The 16,227-nt window shown below is 39.1% G+C and overlaps 1 protein-coding gene across 1 annotated transcript in view; it reads left to right on the top strand.

The window, feature by feature from the left end:
• The window catches only part of LOC113459320 (uncharacterized), a 51,253-nt gene extending 36,262 nt beyond the window's left edge, over positions 1-14,991 (top strand). Inside the window, exon 5 of the mRNA XM_074535711.1 lies at positions 10,963-14,991. The gene's annotated coding sequence lies outside the window, so the exon portion shown is untranslated. The remainder of the gene's footprint in view (positions 1-10,962) is intronic.
• The last annotated feature ends 1,236 nt before the right edge of the window (positions 14,992-16,227 follow it).

Raw genomic sequence — 16,227 nt, 5'->3', positions numbered from 1 at the left:
TGTGTCCAAACCCCACTGGCTACACCAGGTGTCAGTATCAAACTCCAAACATCCATTGGTTTGACCACAGCATCCCAGAATTCCCACTCCTTCCTGGTCAAACCACCACAAACACAAATCCAGCAAGGTGAATGCAATGATCTCTTTGAAAACCATTGTCTATCAAACAATAGGTTGTTTTTCTTGACACATTCAATCTATCTGTATGGAAAGTTTTGCACAATGACATCTTCCTTATTTTCCACTCATCTAGTGGGAATGTTAATGCATTATCATTTTACTGAAAAACAGAGCAGATATTCTAGCTGCAAGGATAACCTTGTTCTCTAAACTGCTTAAACTCTTTTTGCGTGTCCTTTTGCCTTCAGAAAACAAAGCAGCATAAATGAACAAGGACCACAACATTAAACAGAACGTTTGTCTCTTGTTCTGTCATATTAATCAAGTGCTAACAATGCACTCATAGTAAATATTTACAAAATGCTTTCTTTTTCTTGTATTTTGGGAACACATTCTAATTGCTGATACCAGCCAGGAAGGATGTCACTGATCTTCTTACCCATCCAGGCACACTGCTGGCTCATGTCCAGCCAGCGGTCAACACAAACACACAGCTCCTTTTCTGCTGGACAGCTTTCCAGCCACTCTGCCCCCAGCCTGTAGCTCTGCCTGTGCTTGTTGTGATCCAGGTGAAGCACCCAGCACTCTGCCTTGTTGAACCTCACACCACGCATCAACCCAGATCCCTCTGCAGAGCCTTCATACACTCCAGCCGATTCAACACTCCAGCCCACTCCACTTGGTGCCATCTGCAAACTGGCTGAGGGCACACTTGATCCCCTCATTCAGATCCCTGGTGAAGACATGAAACAGGACTGGCCCCAACACTGAGCTCTGGGGAGCACCACTGGTCACCATCTGCCAGCTGGATGGAACTCCAGCCACCGCCACTCTCTGGGCCCAGCCATCCAGCCAGGTTTTATGAAGTGAACAGTGCACATGTCCAAGACATGGACTACTAGTTTCTCCAGGAGAATCATGTGGGAAACGATGAGAAAAATTTTGCTAAATTCCAGGCAGAAAACATCTACAGTGTTTCCTTCATCCACTAAACGAGTCACTCTGTCATAGAAGGAGATCAGGTTGGTCAAATGGGACATGCCTTTCCTAAACCCATTCCGGCTGGGCCTGATCCCTCAGTGTCCTGTGTGTGCTCAAAATGACACTCAAAATGATCTGCTCCATGCTTACAATGACACTCAAAATTATCTGCTCCAGCATCCAGGTCTGGCTGATAGGTCTGTAGCTTCCTGAATCCTCCTTCTGACCCTTCTTGTGTAAATGGGGGTCACATAAGGCCCAGTCAACAGAGACCTCCCTAGTGTGTCAGGACTGCTGGGAAATGATGGAAAGTTGCTCCATGAGCTCTTTCACCAGCTCCCTAACCTGTATCCTGCTGGTGACCACACAGACAATGAGGAACAGCAGATATATCAGGTCTTACTATTCCAGAATGATTTTGAAAGTATCACAGAGGCGACGTACAGAAAAAGATAAAAGATAAGAAAGTAAGTATACTTTTTGACTTTGCTTTCTCCTTTAACTAGTTAGCAAATTACATCCATTTTATTTTCTCTAGAATGAATTTTCTGCACAGGAATCAAAATTAACTCTAAAAGAAGGTAGCTACACTTTAATTGTAAAAACTTCTTTTTCAGGGCAGGCAGGAAGCAGGATGATTTCTGGGCATCTGTGAGTCATAGCATGCAAACAGAAGACAGATGGGCCTGCTTACTCAGCAGAACTTTTTTATAATTCAGTGTAACTATTCTTTTAGGTTTTTCCTTAATTACATTTACATGAGGTGAAAAGAATAACAGGTCCTAGGATGTTTGACTTGGATTTGCCTGATTTGCAAAACTATAACAGACAAATATTTCAGAATTCCAGAGGCCAGGATCAGATAAAGCCAGAGATTTAAATAGGCCCATGCTTAGTACTCCGTTTCTATGAATCACATTTAAAAAATTACATTAAAAAGAGGACTAGAAAAGCTTGGACTCAGTGCTGTTTGTACTAAAAATCTGCTAAAACCCTGTCTGTCACTGTAGCTTTAAATATATATTTTTAGTAGTATGTTTTACTAGCCTCAACAGTATCAACACACCAGAAAGCCATGCATGCACAGAAGAGCTGGAAGGCCAGGAATAAGGTTTAAATGTTATGATTTTCCATGAGCTGAAAGGACCTGACCAGTTCAACTGCAGTGGAAATGGATTGCTACTGCCTAGCCCTGCCCCAAGGCCCAAGTTTTTGGCTTGCAAATGCTTCCAAGAACCTAGGCTATTACTTAATATCCTATTATCTAAGAGCAGTATTTTTGTATTCTGCTCAATGTGCTGCATGCTCCTCCCAGAAACACAAAACTAGCTTAGCTCCAGTTTGAGGGAAGAAAGGCTGGAACATGCAATAAAAAGTCCACTGGGCAATAGATCCCCTTCCTCTCTTTGCAAGTCCACACCTAGACACAGACATTTTGATTTTCTTCTAAACCCAATACCTAAGATAAAAAAAAAAAAAAACAAACAAACAAACAACAAAGCCAAACTACCTATGATTTTTTCCATGCTATCAGGGGGTAATAAATTCATTTTGTTATCTGGATGATGTCTAGGAACAATGAAAATAGGAAGCCTCTGGACTGCAGCTGTGCTGATCTTCAGCTCTCTTCAGAGACCATCTATGGCAGCAGGGCTAGAGACTTAAATAGTAAAGATTCTTCACAAACCACAGGTGCTGTAGCAGTTAGAATTTTGACATACATAAATACTGCAGAAAAGAAAGAAATAGTACCTACAACTTGGCAAACTTTCTGGGCTAGGCTTATTTGGAGTTTGTTGAGTATGCAGTCTTAAATGGATGGCCCATGAATTCCTGTTATCTGTTTTTTTAGCTTCTATGAATAAATAAACCACAAACCATGAAAAGATTAGCAGTGTTTTCTCACTGTTGATAAGTCAGAATCCAGTCAACCAGCGTAGTACTCCAAGTTTCTGATTAAAAGGCTCTCAAAGACTTAACTGACAGAAATTTAGAGTCCCTTCGTTTCACAATGGAACAAATCTCCTTCTGAGAGGATGATAAGATAAACTGTAGTGCTTGGCATAGTGCCATTCAGCAGACATTTAGTCAGTACCAGCTAGGACTCAGCAAACAGTCAGTCTTGACTGAGGTTTTGAGGTTTTGCTCTGTATTTTATCAAATCCAGAGTGTGCGGAACTCCTGCGAGAAGTCAGATCCTCCAACTTGTCAGCAGAACAAATACTCCACAGTTGCTCTATTGCTGAGTGAAGCTCTCTGGAGGAAGGGAAGAAAGTTCAATCTTTGTTCAGGCAGAAAGTTTGGACCCCTCCACAGATGCAGCTGGGGCTGTACGCTGCCCTGCACAGCTGCATCTGGCCTAGGCAGGCAGCTGGGATCTGCCAGTGTAGGAGCACAGAAAATACCGATGACTAATACTTGCCACTCACACCCTTGCATTACTTCCAGCTTGACTTAGACAAGACTGCCCTTTTCTGATATTTTGTCTTGCCATATTCTCAGTCACTTCCAGAGGGAAACGTATCTGACATTAATTTTTGTTATTTAGCATTTGATCTTTTGACAAAAGCCAGCATTTGGTCCCCAGCAGGCAGTTTTAGGACAGCTGAACTGCTGTCTAAGCAGTCACAGAGGAGCTGGTTATATCACATAAAAGCCTTTTTGTGTCATGACTAATTTCAAATCCTCCCTGTTTCTTATGCAGATTCCAGCCTTGTTTCCTCATGCACAGAGAATTAAATTCTATGCCTGCATCTCCTTCTGGCTTCTCCTCTGGGACACAAACTTATTCAGACAAGCTCAGGAGGCAATAGAAAGACATCACCAACAGCACTGGCTACCCACCCTGCAGGACTCCTTTGCATTTCAGTGCATGACTGCCCATGGCACTGTAGGGCTCCAGGAGCCAACCTTCTTCCTATAACTGTACTCTAGGTCAGTGGCCCTCTTTTTCCTTACCATTTCCCAAGAAAACTGTCCTGCTGGGTCAAACTCTAGGTTGCACTCTCCTGCTCACTGAGATTTTAGCTTTCTGTGTTTCCTGACTTTGGTAGGAGAAGAGACACCTACGTCAGGTGTGTGAGTATCTCTAAGTCCTGTTAACTACAGCACTCCTGGCTAACATCTGCTGAAGGATATTCCTCTTCAAAAGTGTAGCAGGGGTTGTTACATAATTTTATCTGGCCTTTGCACCTCTGTAGCCTCATACATGCAAATGCCTGATACTGGTAAGAAAAATCTGAGATGAGGTAAAGGGAAAGTATGATTGGCCTGCCCTATTTTAGGTTTATTTATTCCCTAAATGAAATTAATGCACACAAAGGTGTGCATTAGAAACCATACTCATTATGAAACAAAATTCAAATATGAATAATTAACTTACTTTATTGTGTCAGATTTGGGGCAAAACAAGGCTACAAAGAGGAAACAAAAGACAAACAAGCACATAGACCTTACTGAAAAAAGACTTCACTTCTATTTTAATTCTGATGAGACAGCTGGCTTGCAGCTTCTGCTGCTCTGAGTAAATCTGGCCATTTTCTTCACTCACAGACTACTGCTTTCAGAAGTAAAACTTATTTTGGTTACAGCTCATTACTCACATGTTTCTGTAAATATTTTATGAAAGTGACATCAGGTGTGTCAAAAGTCACTTCTTATGACTGCTTCTGCAATTACAAAGCAAGTCTCCTAGATACTATTTTCTCTTTATTTGGGTAGATGAACTCCTTATGTAATAAACATGCCTTCAATTTCTGAGCATCTGTACTATATTTACCTCAAAGGACAGACATACTCCCCAGAAGGAGCATAACATATTGTGATTCCCAGTCACCCTGATTATGGGATCTCCTGAAAAATCCTGCAACTTTATCCCATGCTTAACTTTTCAGGAGATATGTATATCCAGTCTTCACCTTACTCAATACAGAAAGGGTGCAGAGAGGTACATCTGAAGCCAAGGGGTGGGAATCACTCCCAGGTTCCTCTGGTAGAAATGCAGCTTGTGCAACTGTTGATGGAATTTTCCCATCTATTTGAGAAGAAAGTGCATGTTTCCAAGACAATTCAGCTATCTTTCTGTTGTGCATATCTTTCTATCTGCCTGCTTTCCCAAAGACAGACAGCAAGAATAACAACATATAGCCCTTGGAGTTTGAAGAAATTGGTACTGCTTTTTTAGGAACACTGGAATAAAATCTTTTGTACTCCATCCATTACATATTTAATAGTAAGGGAAAAAAATGCTGAAGAACCCAAATGTTCTCTGCCAGTGTCTTCCCTGGAATATGTTCCTTTTCATCCTGTTGCCTTTGCTCTAAGTTTTCTCAGGTTGCAGTTCCTTAACACAGCACCACTGCCTGTGATCTCTTCAGGTTCCCCATTTCTGAAGAAGAACAAAAGGTCTTGGCTTTGCAGGTGACATGTCAGCTTTTCTTCTCAATACAACACAAGTTTCTGGTTCCTTCCCTAGAACCTTGAGGACCAAGTACCAAGCCCAAATCTCTCTGAGCCTTCTTGTAGAGCTCTGAAATCCAAACAAAAGCTGAGGTTGAATTCTTCATCCTGATTTTCCCCTAGACAGCAGAGGCTAACTTCACTCAGCCAAGAGCAGAAACACTCCCTCAGCCTTATCCTCATCTGAAATACATTTGAGCAACCAGTCAGCTGCTTTGAGCAAAACAATGTTAAAAGCAAAGAAAATATTTTAAATTATATGCAAAGCCTATAGAAATAATTAGTAAAGTATAATCAACATAAAAAAAATCACACTGAATATGACTGTTTGAGTATGCACCAGAGAAAACAAAATCAAAATTATAGATATTCTAGCACAGAATTTGTAAGAGAGATGCAGAAATAATCTAGCCAAGCACTGTGGAAGTTTCCTTCGAGCTAAAGATCTGAAAATGTTTGGTCTTTAAACTAAATATTTTGTGACCAACTGTTATTTGGGACCAGCTTTGTTAGTAAGATTCACAACAATTTAAGAAGAAAGGTGCAATAGCCTGAGGCTAGAATTCAGTAATTTTCCCCTGCAGTTCCTTTTTCATACTGCATTTAGTCAAAATATTACAAGTCCAGTGCAGGGGGGAGAAAAAAAAGAAGCACAGAAATTTTCAGCTTCAGTTGCTCACAGCACAAACTATGCTGACCTTTTCCAGACAATTACATAAACCAGCAATGATAAGCAGTAGGGATCCCTATTAAAATACAACCCACAGCTTTTGTGTGTGTGCATGCCTTCTTTTTGACCCACTGTTGCTGGCTACACAAAAGAAGATCTTATGAAGAAAAACAACAGATATGACAAATTCCAACAGAAATCAACTTCCAAATACGAGCAGCAAGCATAATCACAGCTGAACCCAGCATTTGCTTAATTCACCAGGGATGGTCTGAGGCATTTTTTATCCTTCATATTCAACTCAAACTAGGCATGCCAGTAAAACCCCATTCATCTGTTTCATGAGTCATAAGCATCTTTGTTCTGCACACTTCGCTGACTGTTTCCTCTATCTGAGGGTGGAGAATGTGCTTTGTGTAAAATTTCAAATTGCGTCTAAGTTCTCTCTGGCAGAGTGCATGTGCCCTACCCGAACGAACACCTTCCTTTACCACATACTTCTGCAGCTGAAATTAGCTGAAAACTCTCAGGCAGGAAATCCCTCAACGTGAACTACAGAGTTGTGCTTCCTATAGCCCCTATTGCTCATTCATTGTGCCTGCTGGAACTCCCAGTTCCTCTTTGCCCAGAATGGGTAAGAAATGGAAATAACTGAGAAGGTCATTGGTTGCTTTGGTTTGTTTATTTTAACAAAAGGTGTAGGCACTTGCATCTAACGAAGAAAGTAACTAAATCTAGCATCGGACATCAATGTTGCCTTGTTGGATAACCAATACAGTGACTGCGGTTGGGAAATAAGGTGTGGTGGGTTTTTGTTTGGAGAAAGCATCTTTCCATGGAAAAAGAACAGCAACCTTTCCTGCACAGTTTGGAGGAGATCAGGTATCAGTTCATGGCTACTCCTCTTGACTTTTCCAGCAAGAGTGGGCATTTCTCAGACATTCCCCAAACAGTGTTTGAGGATGACAGCATAAATGAATGATATTTTCTTCTTGAAAACAAGCTCAAAACCACAATCAGTAAAGCACTCACGGCAACATAAAACTGCATCCCCGTCTCAGCAAAAAGAAAAAAAAAAAAGTTCAACTTAAGCTTCTGAAAGAGCATACTTCTGAGGATGTATAGTTAATTATTTTCTTCCATTCTTCCATTCTCTACTAAGGAATGTTTCTGAGCTCTAAAATAGCTCCACACAAAATTAATATTGTTGAAATAATGAAGGGTCTGCAAGCCAGATGCCTGAGAATTTGATCAAGTGATCAAGTGTTGATTTTCACCTTCCCATTTGATAGATTAGAACACTTAAAAGAGGATGTAAAAACTTAAGTGATGTAAACTTAATCTAGTTAAACAATATTATATTTTGTTTATATAGCAAATTAGTTGTGTGTATCAACCTCATCTTTCATGCTTTAAAATCCTTTATATCACTGTACAAATGATTCACTGAAGACATACTGAGAACAGAGCAGAAGACAATATATATTATACTGTAGATTACACTGATAATTAAACATACTTGTAAATTCACAGAAAACTTAAAGAGTAGTATAAAAAAATAAAGTTGTATAAATTATTATTTGTAAATAAAGGCTAACAGGCATGTGCAAGAACAGCATAAACTTGACATTCAACTGTTGCCAAAACTGATGTGCTGAGCTGATGTTTTTCTGAAATCCCATTGTGTTGAGTTTAAAAAGTTCACTGCAAAAGGGCTGGGTGAGAACAGAACTTGTTGGGTCAGATGCATGTTTGTCCATTGCTTCACCCTCTTAATGCATCCTCTCCTGCCCAGCATTACTTTTGAAGCAGAAAATTCACTACTCTAAGACAAACAAGCAAATCTTAATTTTCCTTCTCATTAGCCAATCTTAAGATGTGAAGACTAAGGCCAATGAGTAGAGGTAATGCAGCAGAGAAAAATGCTGTGAAACCTGAAGGTGTTTCAAAATATTCTCAGATGTGCATAAGACAGTAAAGAAGAGATTCTTCTACCTCTGTCTCAGTGCTGTCTTCAGAAAGTGGGCTGGGAAGGTAATGTAGAAGATGGCAGGCAGAGCAGGGAGGAGACCTTGTACTAAGTTAAGCCTCTGGAAATCAATGGGTTGTTGCTGCTATGTCAAAGACTGTAAACATCTGCTTTTTCTGGCAGTGTCGGTTTCGTGATGCCAAGTTCCCCCAGTACCAGAACGTAACACAGCTGAGGCTCAGTGTGCTGCATGCTCCTACTCACACAGCCTCTGCAGAAATGTTGCAATAAAGCTTTGGTCAGTTTTTCAGCTGTGCTAATTTCAACTGTGCAGCCTGAAACATATCCTTCCTGGTTCTGTATCCAGGAAGACATAAATTATGTTTATGCTACCTGTGGTTTGTTCAAGTCATCCAATGAATCTGCATTAGCTGTATCCAAGGTCAGCACCAGGCACATTTTATCTTGTTAAAAAAATCTGAGCTAAATTTTGGATGTTTTAAGGGTGTCAGTCCACAAGTAGAGATATGGAAAGAAATTAGAAACAGAGATTCTGGTGTTTCAAGATCACAAACCAGGAATAGAAACCTCAGTTTGTAACCTCCCTATTTGCATCACTAAACAATCACTGCCTTTGCTCAAAACATGGAAAGTCCTCTTTGAACCTTTACACAAACCAAAAATAATTTTGTACATTCTGTACCCTAATGTAGCAGTGGAGGTCTGTAGGACTGGGCTACTTTAATTATAAAGAGGCAATTAATTACCCATAATCACATTGCCCCACAGAATACTCACCGAAAGAGGCTAAGGGCACCTTTCTGCAATGTTCATCTAAAACACAGGCTGCAGCTGTCCCCAGTGTGCCATCACATAGCAGTCTCCTATAGGAACCCATGCTAACAGGATGCATATGGAGGGGAAGGTAAAATATATATATTTAGCATACAAAGCACAGATGTGAACACACAATTAGTTCTTACTAATAAGCAGGAAGAAAGTAATTACAGACTTCTGTAGTGTTTTTTACCTTTAAAAAGATTCTCACTAACACATATATCAGCAAATGCTAACTAGAACTGGGGACCACCTATAATAAAATATATAATTAAGGCAGAAATGCCCTTTGCAGTTCCATAAACATTACTGCCCTTCTGAGATGTAAGATATGATCAAATGATGTGTTCCACTTTCTTATCTGGTTTTGAAGTACTGAAGTCTGTCACTGCATTTAACACAGTGCAGGCACAAGCATAACAAACCATCCCAGTCATTAGGGCTTGGCAACAAATGAGATGCAACGTAGTCAGTAGCAATGCAAGAACTCATCAATACACATTTGTGCTTTTGATCCCTACTCAACATCTGATATCACTATGTAGTTTTAGCTTCTTTTAAATCTTGGCAAGCAGATTTTACACCAGAAGGCTGCAGGGGAAGGGTCTGCAGTTAATCTCTCTCTCAACATGTTCTCCTCTCTGACTTCATAGCACCAGACATAGCTGGGGGTGCTTAACATTAAAGCTGTGGTGAATTCCTTTGCTGGCTCCTGTCTAGTGCTTTCTGCTGACAGCAAGGGCAAGTCTAATTGACTTTTCCTATTACCCAGATGCAGAAGAAGGAGACAAGGCAACAAAAAGAAACAGCATCTGGGGAAAATAAGGCAAAGCAATGATAAGAATAGCAAAGAATAATAACTGAGATTTTTAAACCTGGCAATAACAAGCCCCATAAGTAAAAATCCTGCTCTATAAGGACAAATAAGACATCACTCCAATTCCCCACTCCACTCCTGAAAAAAAAGGCAAGAGGATTTGCTGTCATTTGTTTAAGCTTTCTGATAGCACTCCAGGCACTTAGGAAAACAGCAGCATAAAAATAAATGAGTCACAAAAATGGATGTGGGAATGACAAATGCATGAGCTATTTTTCTCAAGTGACGCTTGCTTTCCACATTTCCTACATTCTGTGGAGAAGTTATTCACAGCTAGTGTTCCCAAGGCAGGAAGAGTTATGCTAGCTTGTTTTACGAACTCAAATTTTATGAGTTCAAATGGAAAATGCTGTATTGTTTGACTGAATGGCTTTTCATAAATTACACAGGCAGGAAAAGGGGGTGTTCTAGTTGGGTGGTTTTTATTTCACATACATAATGGTTTGCCATTTTGCCTTGTATTTATAATTTGTTTTGGTTTTTTTTTTTAATTTTGCAATGTATTAAAATTTAGACTATTAAGAACATTATAATTTTACTTTAGAAAGCTGCACTTTCATTTTTGTTTTAGATAATAAGAGGAAAATATTCCAAAAATACAGTTGTGAATGTTCTTGATAAGAATTAAGTGCAGATCTGCCTCCCCAGATCCCAGCATTAGCAACAAAACCACATATAAATATGTATATTTTTATTCATATGATATCCTTTAAGGGAAAAAATAAAAGAGAACTTGAATTATTTAGTCATACTAAGTGCCTTTCTGTTGTATATGCTTTTATTTTGCATGCAAACGGAGAAAGGCAGAAGTGAAAAGGAAGCAAATAATTAGTAGAGAATAGGAGGAAAAACTATTGTTGTCTGTAGTATGGAGAAAACTCCCAACCTGCAGTTTTACTCTTGACCTTCAACTAAATTTAAATCACTAGTTTAAAATAATTTTAGAACAAAAGTCCAAATATGAATCAACTGATTAATTTGTGAAACAAATTATCACTCCTTGCAAGTTGAATCATGTAATAATTTTAACTGCTTTTGTTTTCTTTTCAGCTGGACCACAATGTCAAAATCAGCAACTCCTCAACTCTGTTTTCTCCACCCAGAGAAATATCTAAACTTCCATATCATTACACTGTTCTTTCCACCACTGCAGTACACACTGCAAGGGAAATGATACTAACAGCCCTCCTCTGGGAGCCAAACTCAGGAAACCAACTTCTTTTCACCAATGAAATGCACAAGAACAGCCATGTATTTCTGTGTCATGATCTGAAAAAAAGCTCTCTGGGCTGGGGAGGGAACCTCGTGAGCTGGCTCATCAGTATCATGGAGCACAAAGATATAGAGTGTCATGCGCTCCTAAACAGATGAAGTGATGAACCACAAGAAAGATGCTAAAGCAGAAAATACAGTGCAATGCTGAAAACTATTTTTTAAAGGAGAATGTTAAAGTTTTCAAAGGGAGATAAGAACTATGGCTTCCTACACATCTTTTCAAACACCACCCCCACTGAGGGGACATTTGACTGTTTGGATTCTTTTGTTCCTCAGACCATCCATGACTAGCAATGTGTTCAGTTCTCTTGTGCATGACAACAGATATATTCTGGGTATTCCCATATTTAAAGCACTGTAAGTTTCTCACAGCCATGTTAATAACTATGGTTTTTTTCTAGATCAGTGTCTTCCTGTCTTCATGAACAGGCACCAAATTGAGCATCTTTCCCAACACATACATGACTTGAGTTTCTTTTGGTCTCTTAGTCCATAGCCAGGCTACGCTCTGACAAAGACCATTTTCTTTCAAACTGTGCTAGGGCTTGCAGCATAAATTTAAAAGCTTTAATCACAAAATGGTTTAGATGGGAAGGAATCTTAAAGATCATCTAGTTTTAACCTCTTGCAATGGTCAGGGACACCTCCTGCTACATCAGGTTCTCCTAGGCTACCCCTTGTCATCTCACTACACTCCCTGAGGAGGAGTTCCTCCCCCTCTTTCCCATAGCCCCTTTAAGGCCAAGGGCAACAACAGTACACTTCATAACATACTGGAGCAGCTGCAACACAGGACTAAAATAGTTTATTCCTGTCAGACTGTAGATGGCTGAAGTTGCCAACAGCATTTGCCACAGCATCTTAATGAAGGAGATCTAAGCAAGGAATACAGAGATGGTTTTGTTTCAGCAGTGGAGCTCAAAAGATTTTGCCCTGATGCGATGCATCTTGTGTGCATGTACAAAAATCATTATGAATAAAATGCCTTCACAGATGGCTCCTAAATTCTTGCCATGTTTGTCAGATCTGCTGGCCTCTTTCAAGAATCCAGCTACACCCTCACCGTGTTTACGAAACTGAGCAGTCACATAACTCATTCTACATAACAGAGGTGGAGATACAGAAAAACAAACTATAGAAGAATAATTAGCATTCATTAAACTTTAGTTTTCTTCCTTGTTCTAAATCAGGTTTTTTTAACCCAAGCCATCAACAGAGCACATAACCTGGGATTATCGCATTGGAAATTCCTAAATCCTGGTCATCTTAGAGTTCATGCAGTTCGTATCAAACTAAAAGCTCCTCAAAGGCCACTGATGCTGCTCATGTCCCTGGGCCAGGTGGCCTTGTGGCCCACTGCAGGAGGCTTTAGGTGCTTGGATCAGAGGCCATGCAGGAAAGAAAGCCCTGGTTACACAGAGCTGCATCCCATGCAGTGACATGTGTGACTGCTTCCTTCCATTCCTATGGGAAAGATGTTTTAGGCAACTTGATTCTGAAACAATGAGACATGCAGACTTGAGCTTGAAAGGAAGATTTTCAAGAATAAGGGAACGTTTTTTACTGTCTAGACAATGTCAGTACAGGGAATACCACAAACATTGCTCTGTTACTGAATATGAAGGCATTCCAGCTCTGTTTTACTTCTTGTGAATATAACAGTTTATGACAATGAGCTATTTTTCCTTTGAGGAGAAAATGCAAATGGGGACAAAAGCCTTAAATAGGAAATGTTTAGATAATTTGGCAAATGGCAGCAGTACTTGAACAACTAAAACATACTCACATGCTCCTGGTTTATCAAATAAAAGAACTCTAATATATGTCAGGAGTGCCAAAATCACATTCACTTAGACTTGGAAGGATGCAGCTCAATCAAACTGTATAAACTGAGTGTGACACCTGTTTAAGAACAGCTTCAGTCAGTTTTCTCTTTCCTTTCTCTCTGAAGAGCAGAGACAAACCGAACTTAGTATCAGGAGAGAAAACATACAAAACCTGCAATAAGTTATAATCTTAAAATTTAATTATTTTCTCCTTGAAACAAAGAGAAAGAAAAAATGGACATCAGATGTTTCTCAAAAGGAACAAACATTTCATTACTAAAAATCTCATTTTGCCAAAAAGAGAGAAAAGGTATTCCAGATTTTTTTTCAGCAAGTCAAACATTTATAATAAATAAAAATGACTTTAAATACTTAAAATTTTCATGGTAAAATAAAGAGATAGAAGAAACAGGTTTGAAAAAGTATGTAGTAAGCCACTAAACCTGAATGTCAGCAGTTAAATACAAAGACAAGTTTATACAATTAGCATAAATTTGAAATATTATTAGAAGAATCAAGAGCTCCTGTCAGCAAAAGGAAAAATTTTTCCTTGGAAAAATTTATACCATAGCCTGCTTTAAAAGGCTTTATCTTAAAAAAAAAGAAAACCCAAAACAAATTTTTCACTATAATTTATAGGCCTGTGTAGAGGTCTATACCATCTACTGCTACAACCAGACTACTTACAGCATTTATACTAAACTAGATATTTCTAGCTCACATCTTATGAAGAAAAACTGCCATAAATGTCTCTCCAGACACCAAAAAGCTTAACTCTCTAGAATTCAGTGAATATACTGTAGTCTAATAAAACAAGACTTAAAGAGAAAATATGTTAAGGGTTGTTTCTGAAAGGAGTGCATAAAAGACAATATCTGTTTTAGATAAAATACAGCATTACTAAGAAAATTATTTTAAGAGATACAAATTATTTCATTAATCAATAAATTGCATTTTCTCTTATGGAACTAATCTTTGATGGCATCCATGTCATAAAATAACAGTTACTTTATAAACAACATTTTTGCCTGATATCTCTTCCAATGCAGATCAGTATGCAGAAAGCTGATCTAAAAATCATATTTCCTTTTATGAACTGTTATGAAAAAAAGGTGTAATAGACTTTGGACATAGAAAGGTATTTGGATAATTACTGAAAGATAAAAACCAACAAAACAAAGTACAAAAATGCGTGTGGAAAAATCTGAAAAGGAAATAATAGCCAGCTGGTATTTATAGTGGGAGAAGTGGGCTGAGCTTTAAAGGAGATGGGTTTTCAGTTGCCATAGACCTTGGTACCAAAGCACAAAAGCCAGTGCTGAAAGCCACGTAAGCACACTGCAATTATTGCTGCTACTGGAAGGAGCAAGAGGTACCAACAGAAAGAGGACATTTACTGCAGGAAAAGCTCAGGGTGGCAAAGATCAGGTAATTTGCAGAAGTTGTTCAGAACCACCTGCAGAAACTCCTTTCTGAAGCACTATTTGTTATCAACCAGCTCGTTTTAGAGGAATATAGTTTGCTTCCTTGGGAAGAAACACTTAGGCTACAACTCCCTGAAAGGTGGCTGTATTCAGGTCGGGTTGGTCTTTTTCTCCAGGCAGCAGCTGACAGAGCCAGAGGACACAGTCTTAAGCTGCACCAAGGGAAATACAGGCTGGATATTAGGAAAACATTTTTTATGGAAAGAGTGATAAAGTACTGAATGGTCTGCCCAGGGAGATAGTGTAGCATCCCTGGATGTGTTTCAAAAAAGACTGGATGTGGCACTTGGGTGCTGTGGTTTAGTTGAGGTGTTAGGGCTGGGTTGGACTCAATGATCTTGAAGATCTCTTCCAACCTGATCATTCTGTATCTTAATGTCTGCTCTCTTGCAAGACAGACAGCGTCAGAAAATAGCATCCAAGGGGGAGTCAGCAGAGATTCTGGAGCCTCTTTGGACTCTTGCTTATTCTGAATATATTTTTAGAATTGGGAATCATACTGTCACTTAAAAAAAAAAAAAAAAAAAAAAAAAAAACCAAACAAAACCCAAACAGAACTGATAAAGTTTTTATCATTTCTGACCAAAGATTAAATAGGGCTTAACAAATTCTTTAAAAAAAGTCATTATTGTACTGACTGACTGCCCAATTGTTTGTGGCCCTAAAACTTCCCTTACTGATAAAATATTACAGGAAACTTTGCTGGTGGAACTACCCTCTTGTCACAGCTCAAGATGAAAACACTGGGAGAAAATAAGGTGCTACATGTCTGACTTTAAGTTAAAAATGCATACAAATCTAAACACTTTTATCCTCACAGTGAGAAGAAACCTAAAGATCAGAGAACATACTTTAGAAAATGCCATGACAGAACCCAGAGAGGAAACCCCGCCCTTCAGTTTGATCTCCAAATGAGTAAAAAACATGAGACACTTACGGCAAGTATTCTTCTAATACATGCTGTTAGATGGAGCCAGAGCATCAACACACCCAAATCCACTCCTTAAATGTGTGTTTTTAGCCTCAGAAGAATTGTATCTGAAATATAGTCTGTACAGAGTATTGCCACATTTTGGTGAATTGTGAAAGCAAAAAAAGACAACATAATTTCTAGGGTTATTTTCGTGCTCATACCAATTTTATAGCATGTAACAGAACACAAGGGTGAATCAAAGCTTAGTTTGCCAATCCTGCCCATCTCCTTTATTTTTTCCTTAGTGCTGTCTTTGTCCATCTGCTTCACCATCCAGGGACAGTGACCCTCTGATTGCAAAGGGTGTTCCTGGGGGACAGAGCAGTAAGGTTTTAACTGTGCCATGAAGATCTGGTTTTTAGCAAATAAAAACCTATGTGTCTTTGCTTCTTTGGAAAAGAAGGAGAGCTGGAGAGCTATGATGTTTCCGGCAAGGTTGAAAACTCATAAGTAAAAGCAGAAAAAATTAGAGTGAGACAGTAAAAGAGCTACAAGGATCTTATTTCAGAAGAGGAACTGGGGGAATCTGAGAAGAAAGAACATTTACCTTCATAGCTCAGAGACAGCTCTTCAGTTGTGCACACCACAGATTTTATTCAAGCTTGAACAGTTTCAGCTAGGTTTACAACTTCCAGCCTTCATTGTGATGCTCTAGAAGTCACATTTTTATTCAGGTCAAACCACAGACCACACATGCCTTTTAAAGTTCCTGTTCATTAGAAATAAGCCATAAGGCAACCTCTTCTCCTACTACAGC

This window comes from Zonotrichia albicollis, chromosome 2, assembly GCF_047830755.1.
Source record: "Zonotrichia albicollis isolate bZonAlb1 chromosome 2, bZonAlb1.hap1, whole genome shotgun sequence".
Classification (NCBI taxonomy): domain Eukaryota; kingdom Metazoa; phylum Chordata; class Aves; order Passeriformes; family Passerellidae; genus Zonotrichia; species Zonotrichia albicollis.
This window is presented reverse-complemented; position numbering and strand designations above follow the sequence as displayed.